This window comes from Myotis brandtii, unplaced genomic scaffold, assembly GCF_000412655.1.
Source record: "Myotis brandtii unplaced genomic scaffold, ASM41265v1 scaffold59, whole genome shotgun sequence".
In the NCBI taxonomy this organism is placed as follows: Eukaryota; Metazoa; Chordata; class Mammalia; order Chiroptera; family Vespertilionidae; genus Myotis; species Myotis brandtii.
The window spans coordinates 5505256-5525899 of NW_005370223.1; the positions used below are offsets into that span (position 1 = coordinate 5505256).

Below are 20644 nucleotides of genomic sequence, written 5' to 3' on the forward strand. Positions count from 1 at the left end.
CCTGCTACTCATAGGACTGCCTCCCGCAGGGAGCTCAGACCTGCGATGGCACCGGCAAAAGTTAGCTGTCAGGCTCCTCGTCCCAGCGTGCAGGGAGCTCCTAATCCTGCAGAGCGGTGTGCAAAGGGCTCTGCATCCTCCTCTGGTCCCAACCTCTGGGAAGGATGTATGATACAACATCCTTACAAGCACTTCCACACACAGCACTCCATGCAAACAGCACTCCCATCGCATCCAGGGAGAAGAACCAATAGCAGTGTGCAGATTCCAGTTTCAGATTGGCCAGGGCAGTGGAGAGAAGTCCTGCCCTTTGTTACCCACCACACTGGTGCGGACCCAAAGGGTTTCACAAATACTTGCTGCTCCTGCAGTTGCTACATGAAACTGGCGTGGGGGAGGGGGGTCTGTTCTGGAGATGTGCTGCGGTGGGAAGATGCTCACTACAATCCTTGAGTGAGTTCCTGGGGTCTCCAGCTATTGTCAAACCCCAACAGGTTTCGGGATCTAATGGCCTGGGGTAGGAAATGACTTACTTTTCACTGTACATTTATTCCTTTTTTTAAAAAAAAATACTAATATTAAAATAAATTTAGAAACAAATAAACAAAAGAACACCCAACTGACACAAAAACTAATATACCAAGATTAAATCAGGCTGCAATATTACAGGTTTTCACTCAGAATCCGATTTCATTATAAAGCTGGATGGAAAGTCCCTGCACCGAGAGACAGGGATGTATGTGTGGGGGAGGGGTGGGAGTGGGGAGAGAAAGTGTCTTCCAGACCCAGTGTTACTCTGTAAGATGACCATCCTGACACCGCAACCCAGGGGACAGCGAAAGAGAGCAGGTGGGAGCGGAAGGAAACTCCCTCAGTCAAGAACAGGGCGCCCTGGAAACAGCCCTTTCAATTAGAGCCAGACCGACTGGAAATGAGGCTTAAGAAGCATTTTACACGATAGCCCAAGGATAATTCGCTTAGCACACGGACCTCTCCTGTAACTGACTCGGCTTTTTCCCACTGCAATGTAGCATTCACCTCGTTTACGTTCAGTTATTACAGAGCACGTATTACCTGTCATAAGGTCCTTTCAGTTCTCACTAAAGGACTTCTCTGAAAGTCCCGTGCACACGCCGCCTTCACAGCCGAGAACACTGATAACACTTTCGGAAAATGCTATTTAAGGGCCCTGCAGCCCTATCTCCAACACGCCTACTTTTCAGTTAATCTTAACTTGTAGGGAAAGTTTCTTTTTCCATAATATGGCCTCTATTGAGTGCATTCACAAAGGCATTCTTTACATTTTTTCAGAGGTCTATCCATCCTGAGTTATGACTTAAGAAAACACTAGAAGCCTGGTCATCAGAAAAAAAATAAACAGTAAATCCCATTTTAAATGGGAAACACTTGGACTCCATTTATAATCTTAAATTTTTCATAGTTACAGAAATAATACATGCTCATTGGAAATAAATTCAACCAAAACAGAATAACATAAAGGATAACATGAAAAATATCTTACAATCCCATTCCTCAAAGAGTGTAATTAACAATTTGCTGTATGTCCTTCCAGATTTTTCCGTACATGTAATATATATGTATTCGAGATCCCTAACATGAACCGCTTGAAGCTGTGTGTGAAGTTTTGTGTGCATGTATGCATATGCATTTTATTTAATTATTATTTTTATATTTTTATTGATTTCAGAGAGGAAGGGAGAGGGAGAGAGAGATAGAAACATCAATGATGAACGAGAATCATTGATTGGCTGCCTCCTGCATGCCCCGCACTGGGGATCGAGCCCAGAACCCAGGCATGTGCCCTTGACTGGAATTGAACCCGAGACCCTTGAGTCCGCAGGTCGATGCTCTATCCACTGAGCCAAACCAGCTAGGGCTGCATATGCATTTTAAAGGAAAAGTGACCCATAGCTTTCATCAGTTTTCAAAAAAGTTTTAAAATATATATTACTATATTTGTAATATAACAAAGTATAACATATATAACTATATGTAATTCCTATTTAGTTTACAAAAATCTAATCATAATCGACATGTAATTCTGAAATTCATTTTCTTCCATTTATGGACATTTTTTTCCATTTCAGAGGTAATTTTTGTTGTTCCTGATATTTTTTATTATCTCTTAGTTTTTCTCCCTGGAAGTGCCAGAATCTGGGGCTTGGAGACAGAAAGATCTGGATTGGACTCTGGGCTGAACCACTTACAAGTGCTGTAAGTCTGGCAAGTTACTCAGACTTTTGAAGTCTCAGTTTGTCATCTGTAGAGTCAATTAGAATTATAATCAAATGATTGCATGGAATAAATAGTAAAGTGTATTTTAGGCAGTTGGCACAAGCAATGACTGGCTTAGAGCGAATATGTAATGAACACTAGTGCTTTTGTAGGTAGAATTCGCTTGGTCCAACATCACACATATAACATCTGGAGAAGGATTTTAAAATCAGGATTTAGAATGACAATAAAGTGGTTTATTGAGAATAAAGCTGAAACCACACTATGGGATAAAATAGTATTACCCATTACTTAAGAATAAGCCAGCACGCCCTAACCGGTTTGGCTCTGTGGATAGAGTGTTGGCCTGCAGACTCAAGGGTCCCCGGTTCGATTCCGGTCAAGGGCATGTACCTTGGTTGTGGGCACATACCCAGGAGGCAGCTGATCGATGTTTCTCTCTCATCGATGTTTCTAACTCTCTATCCCTCTCCCTTCCTCTCTGTAAAAAATCAATAAAAAAAGAATAAGCCAGCAAACAAATGATTCATATAGCTATAAATGTTACAAAGAATCAGGTGTCAGTCTTAACCAGCATAAGGCAGTTGCCATGGACTGAGCTAATCAGGACTCCTCTCTTAGGATATTGAGAAGGTCACATTCTAGACCATTCCATGCTGGGGTTGGCCTTCCCATTCCGGGTCTTATTACTCAGTTCTCAGACTTTGCATGTGCAAAAGCTGCAAGTTCAATGTAAGCACAGAATTCCATTTCTTTTGCATGATGCTGGTGGTCTGCCTCATTTATTAACACAGAGATGGCTTTGGCCTTTAGCTAGACCTGCAGCTCTCTCCACTCCCAGTGCCCTCTGCCCTGCTGTGTCCACTCTTTACCTCTGGCGTACTGGGCAGCCCAGAGCAAGAGCATCCCTGCCGTGACCACCACTCACTGGGCAATAACTGACCTCCAGGCATGTGCTAAGCATTTTGCACGCTTTATTTTTGTAATCTCACAGCAATTATGGACATTATCTCTGTTTAGCAGATACCCAACTTGAGGTTTGATTAAATAAGGAACGTGTGCAAGATTGCAGACTCAGGAAGGGACAGGCTGGGAGTCTGAACCTCCTTATTCCGGAGCCCTGGAGCTCATGAATACTACCTCCACACCTCTTGCTTCTGTGTGGTGGGCCACATGTTACACTTGCAAGACTCTGGCAGGAAAGGGAGAAAACATCAATGTGGTGCCCACTGGAAGTTTCCCTGGGATGGAGGCCTCCTCGTAGGGGGTCTTTCTGCAGGTTGGCACGTTCACCTTCACAGTCCACACCTGCAGGTCGGAGCTGGGCTGAGCTCCTTCAGCTTTTGGGGGAGACCAGTGAGAAAACCGATCGGAAAGGGGAAGTGACTTTATCTGTCGTGGCAGAATGTAATGGGCCGCGAAGACGTCCACGTCCTGAACCCTGTGAGCGTGTTACCTCATGTGGCAAATGAGACTTGGCAGCTATAACAAAGAGTCCGGAGACAGAAGGCTCGCCTGGATTTTGCAGGCGGGCAGTGTTATCACAAGGGTCCCGATAAGCGGGAGGCAGGAGCGCTCGCGTCAGGGGAGAAGATGTGGCAACAGAAGCAGAGGTCGGTGATGCGGGAACCCAGAAGCTGGAAAAGGCAAGGAAACAGATTCCTCCCCAGCGTCTCCAGAAAGGAACTCTGTCCTGCTGACCTACTTCAGGCTCTGACCTCCAAAACTGTAGGAGAATCAATCTGTTGTTTCAGGCACTAAATGTGCGGCAACTTGTAAGAGCAGCCACAGGAAACCAAACCAATGTCCACATCCTAAGTATCTTATAAGAACGCTGTTCATATTAAACTTGAAGTCCTATGCCCAACTTATCTAATTCCTAAGACTCATGTTTATTGTTTTTCAAACAGTCCGTTAGTGACGTGCTGATGGACCTGGTTCTCCCTCTTCATAAAGAAAATGAATTAAAATATACCTGTGAGCTTTCAGTGGTTCTCAACCTTCCTAATGCCGCGACCCTTTAATACAGTTCCTCAAGCTGTGGTGACCCCAAATTTCATTGTTAAAAATTGAACATAATTAAAGCATAGTGATTAATCACAAAAACAGTATGTAATTATATATGTGTTTTACTATGGTCTTAGGCGACCCCTGTGAAAGGGTCGCGACCCACAGGTTGAGAACCGCTGTTTTACGTGGCTATTGCCCTGCACACTCTGGATATTTCCAAAACCTAAGCTAGAACAGCCATTTCCTTTCCTTTGGGAACTAATGTAGGATCGTCTAATGGACACACATTCACACATTCACACACTGACCCACAGCTTTTCAAATCCGAAACAGGCAGGCATGATGGAAGGTGAATGCAAATTCTCTTTTTTGCTGAGACACTTGCGGACATGGAGGAAAACGTGCCTCTGTTTACATATATAAATGTAGAAGCACTGTGAAATCTCAAACAAAATTAGCCACCACAGAGGGGGAAAAATATCAGATAACCTCATTAACCCGGCGGAGCCACTTACATTCACAGGATAATGTTGGCCAGCGGACTGAAGGGGGCGCAGTCGAGCACGGATGGAAGACCCAGCAGCCCAGGAATAGGATTCAAGCAACGGGAGCGAAGATCATGAGCAGATGGACGAGGCTCTGGCTGTTCTTGTCATCGAGAATGCAGAAGAATCCTGTAGTTGGAAGGTTCCTAACATTATCATTGTTATTTGAATGAGCCAGGAAACACCAGATCCCAGAAATGCATCCTTCGTGGCCATACATTTCAGAGAGAAAGCACTGGTTTTCGGGAAACTTGCTATGCGTCCCTGCGCCCTCCAACTGGACACTGCGAGCACCCATGTTTCTTGTGCAGATGCTGGACAGCTTTGGAATAGCCAAGGGGCATCACTTGGTTCTCTTTTACTCATCGTCTCTCCAGTCAAGAGCCCCAAACAGCTGACCCTGCCTGGCTTTCTAGATTAACTCCCTTAAAAACATCTCATCTAGAGCTGGCATTATAAACATTAGCCAGAAGTATTGTAATTATCTTTTTTATGGATCTTCTCCCTCACCAACAATCTTTGTAAATAGGCTGCTTCTTATTCTCTGGTAGTAACAATTTACATAGAAAAAAATGATTTAATATGCCAGATTCCCACCCGGCCAGTGTGGCTCAGCGGATGAGCATCAACCCATGAACCCAGAGTCATGGTTCGACACCCGGTGGGGGCACATGCCCGGGTTTTGGCCTTGATCCTCAGTGGGGGGCATGCAGGAGGCACCAGATTGATGATTCTCTCTCATGATTGATGTTTCTATCTCTCCCTCTCCCTTCCTCTCTGAAATCAATAAAAACATATTTAGAAAAGAAAAAAAAGCCAGATTCCCTAGGTAAATGCCTTGTTGCCTTCCTGCAAAGAAGGAGGATAGCAAATAGTTGCTATTTCTTTACTAAAGAAAGTTAGAGTGAGTGGCCTGTGTGTGCCACTGTCTCTGGGGACAACAGGGACTCTCGACCCACTTGGCAAATGGCATGAACTTCCAAGTTTCTTTGTCTTCCCCAGGGCACAGGGCAGTCAGCCACAGTCCAGATTTCCCTCAAGTCCTGATTTCAAATAGTTTTATTCTCAACACAGTGATTTGTCTAATCTAACACTACATGTGGCTTAATCCTTATGCTGGTTGAAGACTGTTCATATCAATGTTTGAAAAATAGATAAAATCTTTAGACTATGTTACAGTTCCGGGTGAAAAAAATATGGTCACTAAATGTTTACATATTACCAAGTGTAACTAATAAGGTTTACATTTAATCCCCTAAATCAATCATAACTGAGGATGCACAGAGTTCAGACCAATGAGCTCTCTCTTAATCATTATAGTTGTGGATCTGAGCTCATTTCCTCCTCCTCCTCCTCCTCACCAAAGTTGCTGCTTCTCCTTCCACTGACCCCTCCAGAAAATAAAAATATCATGTGAACAGCTGTAGGGTGGGTGCAGATGGATGGAACCCACAGGCAGTAACAAGTCCTGGCTGCCATTCGAGGCAGCTCTTTGGTTGAGCAGGGTCTGAGGGACCCTCTGCAGGGACCATGCTAGCTGGCATCATGGTACCTCCACATCAGCAAGTTCAGGGGAGGGATGAGGTGAGGTGGGTGAAACTCTCCCTAAAATGCATCATTCCGCCCGGCCGGCGTGACTCTGTGTTTGAGCATCGACCTATGAACCAGGAGGTCACAGTTCAATTCCCGGTCAGGGCACATGCCCAGGTTGCAGGCTCTATCCCCAGTGTCGGGTGTGCAGGAGGCAGCTGATCGATGATTCTATCCCATCATTAATGTTTCTATTTCTCACTCTCTCCCCCTTCTTCTCTGAAATCAATAAAAATGTATATTAAAAAATATAAAATAAAATGCATCATTGCAAGAATGCAATAGCACAAACATAGAGGAAAGGCTTTAGTTATTTGGGAAACTGCTTAAAACAAACACTACCCACAATAAAAGAGTCGGAGAAAATTGCCCATTTGTGTTCCACTTCTCTCCTCCACTTAAACTTGCAAAGCCTGTGGTTACAAAACACACCTGGGGCAGCCTTTACTGCCATATGCCAAGATTTTCAGACTAGATATTAACAGGCCTCGCAGAATGCCAATAGATGGGTCTATTTCCTATCTCTCCTTCCCCCTTCCTCTCTGAAATCAATAAAAATATTAAAAAATTAAAAACACATATCACCATATCCTCCTCTTAGACATTTACAAGAAAATTAAAAGCACTGAAAAGTCCTCCAATAGAGAAATGCATTAAATTTCATTTGCTCAGCAAGTAAATATGTTAACCATGGAACATCCCACGGACCCAGCTTCCTGTGGGTCCCGCTGTGCTTCGAGGTCCATCATCTTAGAGCAGAGTCAGGGGGCTCTGATTTAGAAAGAGCATTTCCCTAGCAGCACACAGCTTGTCAGAATGACTGCTAAGATACTCACTTCTGGGACCTCCTTGGCTTAAGCCACTCTCCAAGGAGACAGAGAACAAAGAATCCGGCTGGTTCTGAGCAGCGAGCTCTAGAAGGCTATTCCTGAAACCAATTCTTCCAACTTTGGGCACCTTTCCTGGTTTCTGGGTCATGGATTTTCTTGGGATGTGGCTCCATAGCCTCTGACTTTGGTAGCTCTCTGTGCTCTTTGAGGCAAGTCTTGTCCCAACTTCATTTAGCTTCCTGGTGCCTGTCCTCATCCTTTGGTCCATGGGCATAGTCTGATCCTGGGCTCCACAGCTTCACCCTACAGCTCTGAGGTCAAGGGACTCCCTTCTAAGGTTTTATCCACTCTTGCTTCCGTGTCAACATATGGCTTACCACCTTACATCTAAGTTGTATTTCCTTGTGAGAATTAGTTACGTGGGAGAGGGTAATGGTCCATTCCCATTTTAATCAAGAAAACTTAACAGAGATCCAGTGACTCTGAGAAGGCCAGTGCACACTGATGCATTATATCATATAGTATCTTGTTCCAGGTACCAACCAAAGAAGAGCTGGCTGCGATTTTTACCTGTTTTCTAAATTAGGAAACTGATCATTTAAGAGTTAGTAACCTGCCCAAGGTCACAGAGCTTAAATAATAGTCAGTCTGACCTCAGAGTGCATGCTGCTCTGACCCAAAAAGCCTCCCTTGATTCCCTCCCCCAACCCTTACCTATTCACTTGCTGAGACCACTGCCCAGGGACATGTCACTTCTAAATGGTCATGATCCTGGGGCAGCTCAGGGTTCCCTCCTTTACCCCTCCTTTACCGTCTGGTCAACACATCATACCCTAGGTTTGTTCTCTCCCTGTCCCTTCATCAGAGTGATGCCCTTCTGCTGGGATTAACTGGTAAACCACCCTGTGCTAATGTGTCCTTTCACCCAGGCTAAGTGTATATGTCTCCAGAGGCTCCATATCCAGGGGCTCTACTGGTGGGATGGTGAAGACCTCTGGGAGGAGGCTGTTGAATCGGATTTGGAACTTCAGATCCCATGAACCTCTGCTTACTTTGCCTGAGCCTGCACTCTCAACGCTCCTTGCACGTAGCATCATGGAAGATTATTACTATTAAAAACAAAAACCCTATGCCATTGCTGCACCCCAAACTAAATGACTCAGAATGCCTGGGAAAGAGACCCCACCACTGGCATGCTATTAAAGCACTTGGCAATTCTTACATGAGAGTAGAGATGAATACTCATTTCCTAAACATAGGGCTAGCTGTGCAAACGGAAACACCTTTTCTAAATTTTGGTCTTCAGACACCCAAGAAGACGGTGAAAGATGACAAGCAGAGGAAAGAGGTTTAGTAGTCATGGCCCTGACTGATTACCACATGTTCTTGGGGGTTTGGTTTTCTCACCAAGTAATGAGGGATTAATACTAACGGACCTCAAAGATGGTAATGGGAAATGACTAATCCAGACGGCCATGGGGTATTAGTTAGGCGAAGTTAAAATGCTTCCATGACAAGCAAGGGGATTTGAGTGGTCTGCCTCTTAAACATCGCCAAGAAAGCCCCAGTAATTATCAGTAATGAGCCAGAGTGGAATGCAATGAAGCAGACACCATAGACGCACTAATTACCAATAGATGGCTGCTGCGCTTTCCTCCCATTAATGTCTTTCCTCAGATAGCAATTTGGGAAAATAAATAAAAAAAGAACACAACATCTTGAAGATTCTTTGGCACACTCCCACAAAGCCCATGCTATCTTATTAACAAACCATTTCCTGGAAACAGGTGTGCCCTGACTTTAAAAAAAAATGGGGACCTACAATGAAAGAACCAAAGTGTTCTTTCATTTTACAAGCTTCCTTGAAGTAGAAACTTCCCTTGTGCATAATTCATTAACTTATTACCTTTGGGAAGAAAAAAATCAACCCACAATGGAGATGTAACTCTGAAATGATCACGTTAACCAGCGGGGAAATGTGAGTTAATTAAAAAAATCTTCACAGTAACTCATGATATTTGAAGTGAGGTTTGCACCCATGAAGCTAGAAAGAAGAGAAAGATGGAGACATATGTAGGTTGTGAGATAGAGTTTCCAGCCCCTGACATCACCATCGATGTCACAGGTGATGGAGACCATGGACAGTGAGTCAGCATGGACGACTCATCGCCATGGGTTCGAGGAGGTCTACCCAGGGCATGTCAGTTCTGCTGCCCAGGCTCTCCCCTCCTTCAACTCCCATGTGGCCAGCACCAAGGTTAGTCTCCTTTGAATAAGAACTGTGTAATACTGACTCCAACATATCCGTGATAAGCTGAGTGCTGCGCTAGACTTTCGAAGGAAGGTGAGGATAATAAGGCACACCCCCTGCCCTCTATTCTTGTCCATTTATGGTGGCCAGGCATCCAAATTTGACAGCCTGAACCTTCTGGAAAGTTTCCACGACTAGGATTAGCGGTAGGGCTGCCAGATGAAATAGAGGATGCCCAGTTAAATCTGAATTTTAGTTAAACTACCAACAATGCTTTAGTATATGTCCCAAATATTTCATGGGACACACTTATACTTAAAAAAAAAGACACAGTTCTCCCTACAGATATCTCCAAGCTACAGTTACAAAGGCCACTCAGACAGTACTGAGGGCAAAAGAAGAATTCATGTCTTTAAATTTAAAGTTAGAACTTTTCTATGAGAAAAATAGAAGAAAAGGAAACACAATAAATATTCAGGATTTTAAAAGTAAATTGTCTACAGCAAAAGGAAAAAGAGTGATTAAAGTATTATTACACTGTTTCATACATACATCTCTCACTATCTCCTAGCCTTTTCCTAGCTTCCTGCTGTCTATCAGATCAAATCCAGCCTATCTTAAATTGACCAATTCTAGATCCTCCATAGACCAACCTTGTGGATTGTAAGGATTTTTCCCCCCAAGCCAGTTTCTTGATCCCATATAGGGTGTCCTATTTCTGTTGCCAGGACATATTTAAGATGTTTCTTACTCATGGACAATCCTTTCACTCCCGTAGGTCATGCCAAATGTTCTTCATCACTCACTTCTTCTATACAGTTGTCTCACTGCCACATGTCCTCCTGTAGTCAATCTATTCATTAATCATTTACCAGAGATTATAATCAGTGAGTACTATGTGTCCAGCACTACTCTAGGCCTTATGAGAGATTGTAACCAATAAAGCAGACATAGCTCTGGACCGCAGCTGCCTGTGTTACCCAGCAGGACTGTAACCTTTTCAAAGACTGGCTGGACCTACTACCCTTGCAGTATCCTACTTCGCTGGGAAATCTTGGATGAGGTGGGTCATGTATTGGTCACTGAAAGGTCTGGATGACTGGACCACATCTGCCTGGTGTCTATAGTAAGCAAATAAGAGGCAGCTGGAGGAACTTTACCAGTCCTTGGACACCAAAGAAATCTTTTTGTAGGTGCTTAACTTCAGGGCTCACCATATGAGGTTAATAAACATTGAAATAATATGTGACTGATCAAACAAGCCAATTAGCTTTCTAAAGGGAAGGCGGGAAGCCCATCAGGAGGGGGTGACATTTAAGTAAGTGAGAAGAGAGTCGGGGGATATTGATTTCTCTCCTGCAGGAGAGACGGAGATGCCTCCTTGAGTGAGGGCACAAGGACAATATTTCTGAGGATTCCACGTGCTAGGTTTGACCAACATATGGAGCCACAAGCCAGCTGGACAGCTGCCATTTTGGCAGCTTTGTCAAGAGGGAAAGGCTTTGCTAAAGGAGCGAAATCTTACCTGACCGAGAGGAATTCCCTGGCCTTGAAGCACTGGAAATGGGGCAGAAGAGAGTGTCAAGGAGATTGCAGGATCTAACAATAGAAAGCGAGGCAGCAGATTAGGCAGAGAAGGAGGACTAAGCAGTGACCAGGGGAAAATGGTACAGGAACTGCCATGGGCACTGGACTGTCCTGCAGAGAGGGTCCCAGAAAGCAGGGGGCAATGGGGGAGGTTTTACTAAAGCATGGAGGCCGGTTTCAGTGGAGCCCCAATCTTCTAGACCAGCAACAGCATTAATATGTAAGATACTGTTCCAAATTCACACACAGGTGTGGACCTAAGCTGTTTATACTTTGGTTGGTAGCTGAAATGTCTTTTCTTTCTTCTTTTTAACTTTACTTGTTCCTTCTTATTTGGCACTGATTCCGGGAGAGGGGCGGTGAGGGCTGAAACAAGGGCTTCTCCAGCCTCCACCCCCCAGACCCTCCAAGCCCTGGTGTGCATTGATCAGGGGCAGGAGTCCCGGAAGGCTCAGTTTCCTTCAGAAATAATTTTAATTAGATTAGCTATTTATGCCAAATCACAAAATATTATTTCATCTGTATATACTTAAAGTTTATTCCTCTATACAGTATTCCAGTCATCTCTAATGACCCCATATGTTCTAGTTATTCTAGTTGCCTAAGAAATAACTCTAAAACTTACGAACTTAAACAAACAACAATTTTTATTTTTGTTCATGAATCTGCAATTTAGGGCTGGCCGGGCAGAGATGGCTCATCTCTGGTCTCCTTGGCATCAGGAGGGCTTAAGGGGGCTCTGATGGCTGGGGCCTGGAATCCTCTGAGGGATTGCCCCCTCACACGCCTGACAGTTGATGCTGGCTGTTGGCTGAGACCTTCGTGGGAAGTGTTGGCTTTAACTCCAACATGTGGTCTCTCTACATCAAGCATGTCAAACTCGTGGCCTGCAGGCCGCATGCCTCCTTTATTTGGCCCGTGTTAGCCTTTGAATTTGACATGCTTGCTCTACATGGTATGGGCTTCCTCATAGTATGGGAGCTGGTTTCCAAGGGCAAGTGTCGTGTGTAAGAGAAATAGAAAAAATAGCCGAGAGGAAAAGAAACTGTATTCTTTCTATGATCCAGCCTTGGAAGTCACCTAGCATTGCTCCCACGGTACTCTATCTGTTGAAACCAATCACAGCGCGTGTGGATTCAAGAGGAGGACAGTAGACTCCACCTCTTGATGGAGAGTGTCAAGAGTCTAGACGAGCATGTGGACGTAGATATAATTACGTGGCCATTTTGGTAGAGTACAATCTGCCACCACATACAACGTTACTTCTAGGAAAACCACGATCTATTCCAGCTTGACAGGCAGCATAACACAGTGAATAAAAGAGCCAGGAGTCGAGAGCCAAACACCTAGAGCCCCATCATGTACCATGTGACACCGGGCAATTTGCTTAAGCTCTCTGTGCCTCAGTTTCCTCATTTATAAAAACAGATGTTGTAAAGGGAAGAAAAAAGTTATTTTGAAAAGAGCTTATAAGACTCTCTAAAAGTTAGCTGTTTTCATAACACCAGAGACATACCTCCTCCAGCTAGGGCAGTAGTACCTCCTGGTCTCTAGGCGGATGGTGGTGGTGGTGGCAGCCCTGCCAGAGGTAGAAAATTAATGATCACAGGACATTGCCAAGTAAGTTCACTTAAAAATCCATAAGGCAGATACTAACATGATCCAGGTAAGAAAACTGTGACCTAGGGAACTTGCCCGAAGGAACACCTGCAGGTGGTTCCCGACAGAATTTGTCCCCAGTTATACTAGATAGAGGAGCCTGAATCCCCGGGTAACTGGGTGGAGCAGAGAGCTTCTCCCAAATCCGATTTGTGGGTGAGCAGGAAGTGAACAGTGCTGTAGTATGCCACTGGGATATGGAGCCATTTAGTACAGCAGTGAGCCGATCTTGACTGGGTTAGTACAGGGAAGATGGTACGGATATACTTAGGCACCACTAACTTAAGAATTCCTTTCATAAAATGGAAAGGCTCTCGCTATTTGCATAAGACAGAGTATTTGCACTAAAAAATCAGTCTCTAGGTCTGTACCTACAAGTCTCCTCTGAACTGGAGGACAGATAGACAGCCTTTGGCCCACTGGCAGTAGGGCTGGGCATAATGATCTGGAATCCTTGTCACTGATACGAGCAAATGACTTACACATTAGGCTGGCTATTCACCAGCTGAAGAATGTCTCTTCTAAGGTTTGATTCTGGTGTAAAATCTAGTAGTTCCCAGGTTGTTTGCTTGTCTCTTTTGTTTTGATGTTAGTTAGTCTGTTTTTCCTTTTAGTGAGGATTCTCCTTTTTTTATTTCACTGGCCAGCACAGCTGTAGGAGAGAAACCTTGGCTGCCGATACACATAGATCTCTGGGCAGGTTGCCTATATAGTTAGACTGCAAGTTCCATGATGGTAGGGGACCTCGTCTGTCTTGTTCACCACAGCATCCCTAGTGTCTGGTAGGTGCTCAGAACTTGTTGAAAACATGGAAGACTGAATGTTTGCACTGAAGGGCAGGCAAACAAATCTCAGAAGGCCATTGAGATAGACCACTCAAGGACCAGCTGAGGGAGGGAACCAAAAAGCCGACTCTAATACTGTGGATGCAGCAGCCAGTTAATAAATACTTGCGGTTTGGATGATGTTACCTCATGCTGCACCTGATTTGTGGTGAGACGTGGGAAGGCGTGGGGTGGGATAGCTTGTGGGATGCTATTTTTTATTTCATCGCCAAAGATGTTGTAAATATGGCCATCACACAATTGGTCGTGGTTTTAGATGTCTGAATCACATGAAAGGCTGTGGGAGGCAGCTGAGCAGACAGCCAAATATTAGAACACTCTTCTTGACATTTATCTCTAATGGATGAGGTTTAAAATCATCAAAGTAAAGACACTATAGGATCATCCTTTTAAAAACTCATCTTTCCTAACAGCCATATGCTGCCTTTGGTTTTCCTGCAGTCATTGGGACAGAATTCAGGAAATACCGACAATCCTTCCATTAGGACAAGCAGCAGCTGGAATATCTCTCAGACTAGAGATTTCTTTCCTGAAAATCAAATCTAGGACTTTAATGTTAGCTGAGTATACTATGTTTCACATTAGTGTAAACTAAATTTGAAAAGGATGCTGTGTCTCTAATTGAAGGCAGTTATAGAAAGATGTCCAAAAAAACCGAAAGCTCGCGGCAGATAAAAAGGACACACTGTCTTTAATATGGAGAATGTGGCTCCACTGAATTTAAATATTTATCATATAATTTTTATATCCGAGCCTTAATGAGCACTAACTTTTATGGCATCACTTCTGGAAACAATAAAAAATGCCATATTTTGGAATGCTAACTCTAGTTAGCATTCCATCACAGGGTGCCTTTAAATAACAGTTGATTTCATGAAAAAAAAATAATGGCATGTTCCTTTCTGAATTTAAATTTCAAACACCTGCCATCAAACAGTGCAGCCGGGAGTCAGAGCTGTTTTTAGACTTTTTCCAATTTCTTCATAAAAGCCTCCAAAGCAGGTGTTCTTTTCGAGTCCAAAGAATAAGAAATGTTTGAGAAAATCCTTTTTCGTAATTTCCCAGAGAACACGTGAAAAAAATCGCTAAGCTTTCATTTCAGATGTTAGGGATTTGGATCGAGTTTAAACAACAGCTTGTGTGAAACGTCATAGCTCCCATTCTCTCACGCTGAGAAAGGATGGCTTTGGACACTCAAACGCAGGTTAGAAAGACAATGCTACGGGACATCGGCCAACCAACTGCAAAGTAACCTGACTGGCTGGAGAGAAAACGGAGGCAGTATCTTCTGCAAATTCAATGTGATACGGAGAGTGAGACAATGACTTACACAGTCCCACTAAACAATAATATTAATACCTCATTTATTGCTCTTTTTTGTTGTTGTTGTTAATCCTCACCTGAGGATATTTCCCCCCATTGATTTTTAGAGAGAGTGGAAGGGAGGGGGAGAGAAAGAAAGAGAGAAACATTGATGGGAGAGAGAGAGAGAGAGAGAGAGAGAGAGAGAGAGGTATCAATTGGTTGCTGGGGCAGGGATTGAGCCTGCAACCAAGGTACATGCTCTTGACTGGAATCGAACCCAGGACCCTTCAGTTTGTGGACTGATGCTCCAACCACTGAGCCATACTGGCTAGGGCTCCTTTCTTGTTCTTAAATATCCAGTAAGTCAAGTAAGAGTCTGAGTTCAAAGTACCTGGGAAGTGTCTCCATTCCCCACATCATTTTGAATGTGTTTTGGCCTGGGGCCCTCTGGCAGATAAACCTCCAGGCTCTATCCTGACTGACTGGAATTAACATGACAATTTATCAATTCACACATGTGCTTTACACTAAACTTGGAAGTTACATAAGTTCTTTAATGCACTTTTCAAGTATTGTGCACAAAGTACCTTCTAGACTATCCCTTCAGCTATGATCTCATATAGCATTCTGCATTCTTCATCTAAGTACTACTTGCTTATTTTCTCTGAGTGGATACAAGTCCCTTTGTCAGTACCTATAGTCTTCTGTGGTCCATGGTTTTAACTTGCATAACTTGCATTAACACTATGCATTTTTCCTTTTAACCCCTATCTAACCAGGTAAGAATTCCTCAATCCAAGTCACGTAAGATTACTTATGGATTTCAAGGAGAAAAATAAGAGAAAGTTACAGCTTGGTAGCTATACGGACATATCATTCCTTTTCACACAGAAATCAGAATACTCTGGGAAACTCACCCTTGCAGAGAATAAAATCAGATGTGGTGAAATTGAATGTGGAAATCACGATGTGGATTTTGTTTGATGCTGTTCTATGACCTTTTGGCATCACATATCATTAAACTCGGGGGTAGAAAGAATGTAAGGGGATCCAGGAACTTGGATGAAACTGAAATTGAGTATTTATTGTCATTAAAATGGACGTCACAAACCACAGTACCTGTGATTTTGTTGCCAAGGAAAATGGCAGATATTCTCATATCATATCATTATAGTTATCTCGAAATTCCTTTTACTCTCATCACTACTTCAAATGATGGTATTATTTAATAGAGCACAATTCACAATTTTTAAAAAATTGGTCAACATATTTCAATAAGAGTGGTTTCCTTTGTAATCTTGCAGACCTTATCTCATGTATTTAAAAAACAGCATTCCGAGAAGAGTCTATAGGCTTCACCACCCTGCCAAAGAGGTTCATGACACCCAAAAGGTTAAAATCCCTGAAACTACACACGAAACAGTGGATAATGCAACAGCCAAGTTCCTAGAGTAAATCATTCCTTGCTAGTATTTTTTGAAGCTGAAACAAACTTGACCTTGAAGTCACACAGTCTCCTTGTTGTAAGTAGATGATTCTGATGAGAGCCATTTCCCCGCGTATTTTGCCATAAGAAAAGACCTGTGGATTCTAAAGCATCTCTGCTATTGTAGCATAGGTTGTTTTCTTCTAATGATGAACTTGATCATTGATACTTTGCTCTTATCTCTCATACTGCTGGAATCCAGTCTATTTTATAAGAGCCTTGAATACGGTCACTTTATAACCTTAATTTAAAACATCATAGAAAGAGCATCAAGAAAGCTACTTGGGAAAGTATAATGAGAATTCCTTATTTTGAGTAAAAAAAAAAAAAAGTAAACATCAAAGTTCCCCCACCACAGACTGTGCTTTTCAATAACAGAGAGCCTGGTCCTACCCATGCTCATTTGAATTGCAAAGCAATTAGCATATTTCTATGGATATTAAGACTATGAACTCTGAGTTATAATTATGAGATAAATTAAATGAGATGATGTCTCAATAGATTTGCCTTAGTACACTTTTTAGAAAATGCTCCATGGAGACTCTGACCAAAAATAGTCATATCTAATGCCAGCAAGTTAAATAAATATTCACTCATTGAAAGCTATTGAGAAATCATTGATGCACCCACAATTACTCACTTATCACTGAAGTTAAATACTGTTCAAAATGTTCATCTCCAGAGTAAAGTAAACACAATCAGAATTCAGAAACTAATAAAGAACATCAAAAATAAGAACAACATAGTCTTGCATTAACTTGAGATATAGTTCACATATCATAAAATATATTTTTTCATAGTTAAACCATTGTTTTCTGTTCATCAAAACAGTACATCATAAAATATATTTTTTCATATACATAGTTAAACCATTGTTTTCTGTTCATCAAAACAGTAGGTGTATTACATGTGCTGCTCTTAAATCTGCACTATTTTTTCCTGTAAAACTTGTGAGATTTAGAAACCGATTATACATCGAGGCTTTGATTAACTTCAATACCAGAGGTTTTCCTTGAATTATAAGCCACAAAATGATCCAACTAATTTACAATGATAGAAAATTCATGATTACTAAACTTGGGAAGAAAATGAACTACAGTAAGGCAAATAAACCCATTTGCATTTTATGGTGTTATAGAAATAAAGAAATAAAAGGCCTTCCTAATCAGTTATCAAATTATTCACTCAAGACCTGGAGCAAATTTTCAGTGACTATATCGTGCTTCAATTAGAGTAGATCTACCAATGGTAATTTAGTTTTAGGGCTGCTGCTTTCCTCTAAAGGAATTATTTCCATTTTTAAACATAAAAACAGATGATAGGACTCCTCAGTAAAGACCCTCCAATGTTATTCTCTTCACAGCGCAATTTTCAGAGGAAGATGCTGAAAATGTGCACTTTGCTCTAACAACCAAAGAGCCACGGCAGGCGCACATGTGAGAGCTTCCAGCCGACTTCCCTGGCATATCCAAATTATTTTGTTCTAAACAGGAAGCTGTTGACAGTTTTCCCTGGTAATTTCAGAATCCCCGATTTACAAGTAAAGCCCCAACTTCTGTTTCAAAGTCTAATGTTCTTTCCCGCTGTGCCTATTGTTGCTAAGTCTGAACGCTGCAAACGAGATAGAAACCAAATTCCAAAGTATTCTGGGATGATTCAGAATAGGGCAGCAATTGTAAAAACAGCAAAGTTAGCAACATATTGCAACGCTATGCTGGAGTCTTTAAACCCAAAACAATGAGGGGAGGATTCCTGGAATTGGATGGGGCTTATTTGGCTCAAGCTGCCAAATCCGTATCTCTAAATAATGCCATGTTAGCAAGTGCTGAGCAAGAAAGACGCTTACATTTTAACCTACTTCCAGAACATTAACCCAAATGTGACCAAATTCCAGAGGCTGCACAAAATTAGCAACCAGAAGCCGCTTCATGGTTTCCCCTGGTACAACAATAATTGCTCATGGAGACACACTTGTGGGAGGTAAGAGAGAGGGGAAACCACAATGATCTATAAAACATCTAGCCGTTTGTGCATAAAGGAAACGAATTACCTCACACGGAAGAAGTGCAAGATTTAACAGTCCATGCTCCGCAGCCCTGGGCAGCGGCAGCGGCGGTGGGAGCGGCGTGAGCAGCAGCAGCAGCAGCAGAGGCGGCAGCAGCCAGCATCCACCAGATTCTCACAGGCCTTTGACTGTGTGGACTCAGCCACAGACTCTGCCTCCAGCTGACGTCAAAGTCCCTGTCACATGGCCAGATGAAAGCCAAGAGAGCATTGGTTGTCGTAGCAACCACAGAACAGCTCTGAAATTATTTCAATAGGTCATCTGTCACTGTGATGTGTGTGTGTGTGTGTGTGTGTGTACACACACAAACCCTGTAACCATCACGGACAGCTCCATCAACCCCCCAAGTGGTGACTCAAGAGTGCCTCCAACTTTCCTCTTTAGGACTTGGGTGTCTGTTCTTAACTGTGTTTGCAGGAAAATGCATGCCACCCTGAAGTTCCCATCGGTCTCGCTTTACCAGCATGAAGCATGTGTCTCTATAGAACAGAAGGAAAGAAACTGAAAAATCCTGGAGGTAGTTTTCTGAGCTAATTAAATCTATTTGTAAGCAAATGGATAAAAACAGAAGCTCTAAGGGGAGTTGGAAGAAAAGGCATTTTTAGGTTTTGTTTTTTAAAATATATTTTATTGATTTTTTACAGGGAGTAAGGGAGAGGGATAGAGAATTAGAAACATCGATGAGAGAGAAATATTGATCAGCTGCCTCCTGCACACTCCCTACGGGGGATGTGCCCACAACCAAGGTACATGCCCTTGACCGGAATCAAACCTGGGACCCTTCAGTCCTCAGGTGGATGCTCTATCCACTGAACCAAACCAGTCAGGGCAGAAAAGGCATTTTTAACACTATGTAAGAACCCAATCAATGGACTGAGCTGTGCCAGCGACGGAAAGAAAAACAAGAAGCAGGGGGTGCTGGCCCACAGTCGGATGAGGAAATCTAATAATCCCGACACCACCTAGGATGGGGAAATCGGGTGAGATGAATTCAGAATTCCTGCATCGCAAAATGTCTATGCAAGGATGATGGCCAAAAGAGTTTCAAACCCGTGCTGCTTTAAGACAACCTTTGTAAGTTTTTTGGACCTTTACTTTGGGGTCACCATACAGGTGCCAAATCCTCTCCTCCTAAATGCTCCGGTCCATCCCCCTTGGGGCTCAGCGTGGAGTCAGTGGGTGAGTGTCCTGCCAATGCCAAGTTCAGCGGAGCCCAGAGTGGCAGAATAAAAACAGACCTGTCTGCTTTCTAACTTCAGCTTCATTTCCTCTAGGACGAGCTAGCTTACTTCTAACACCACACACATGGTTATTTCCCAGTTTATTCTCCCTCTATATAACAGAAAGCCAATTACACAAAATGAAATAAAATCTACAGGAAGGTGCTCTGAAAAATACATACAAAAACATATATTCCTTCAGAGGGCACAGGGGAGAAAAGGCAGGGGGAAGAGATTGCTCTGAAAACCCTAAGTTAGCATTATCGGAATTCCTATTCTGGCGTCGTTTTATTTTATTTTATTTTTAAAAAATATATTTTATTGATTTTTTTACAGTGAGGAAGGGAGAGGAATAGAGAGTTAGAAACATCAATGAAAGAGAAACATCGATCAGCTGCCTCCTGCACACTCCCTACTGGGGATGTGCCCGCAACCAAGGTACATGCCCTTGACCGGAATCGAACCTGGGACCCTTCAGTCCACAGGGTGACGCTCTATCCACTGAGCCAAACCGGTTAGGGCTCTGGCGTCGTTTTAAATAAATGGGCAGCTCTGGGGTGTTGCAAAATCTCAATGGAAACCCAGCCAGCTGGGCAGATTACATTTTTGTCACTCTAAAAGAATGCCATTTCTTCAGAGTCATTCATTGCTTCTTGAACAATAAGACTAATGTCCAAGCTGTTTGGCATGGAATCTTCCTATTCCATCTTCCTCTCTCTTGACCTCTGTCCCAGCTCCAGTGGGGAGGACAAAAAAAAAAAAGTGTTTTCATTTGAAAAGCTATTTTCCTGATGTTATTAGCTGGAGCACTGCTAAAGTAAAACCAAGCCGTAATGCTTCCCCTTTAATTTCGGGTGAACGACAGCAGGAATTTACCTGTTTGCACAGAGACAATTGGCTCATTGAATCCACGCCTATCTAAATGGGTCAGGATGTGTCACTGGGGCAGGTTTCAGTAACAGTCACAATTTACACATTTGCCATTTGTCCAGTTC

At 43.0% G+C, this 20644-nt stretch overlaps 1 protein-coding gene across 6 annotated transcripts in view; it reads right to left on the bottom strand.

The window, feature by feature from the left end:
* NCALD (neurocalcin delta) overlaps positions 1-20644 on the bottom strand; it is a 222268-nt gene that overhangs the window by 48918 nt on the left and 152706 nt on the right. The window contains exons 1-4 of one of the 6 annotated variants that reach the window (XM_005879283.2): positions 18415-18606; positions 12586-12648; positions 11008-11081; positions 4782-4940 (exon numbers count right to left, since the gene is read on the bottom strand). The exons of 1 other annotated variant lie outside the window; for it this stretch is intronic. The gene's annotated coding sequence lies outside the window, so the exon portion shown is untranslated. Of the gene's footprint in view, positions 1-4781; positions 4941-11007; positions 11082-12585; positions 12649-18414; positions 18607-20644 lie in introns of those variants that run through there. 4 more of the 6 variants (XM_005879279.2, XM_005879278.2, XM_005879280.2 and 1 more) reach the window with 4 other exon arrangements.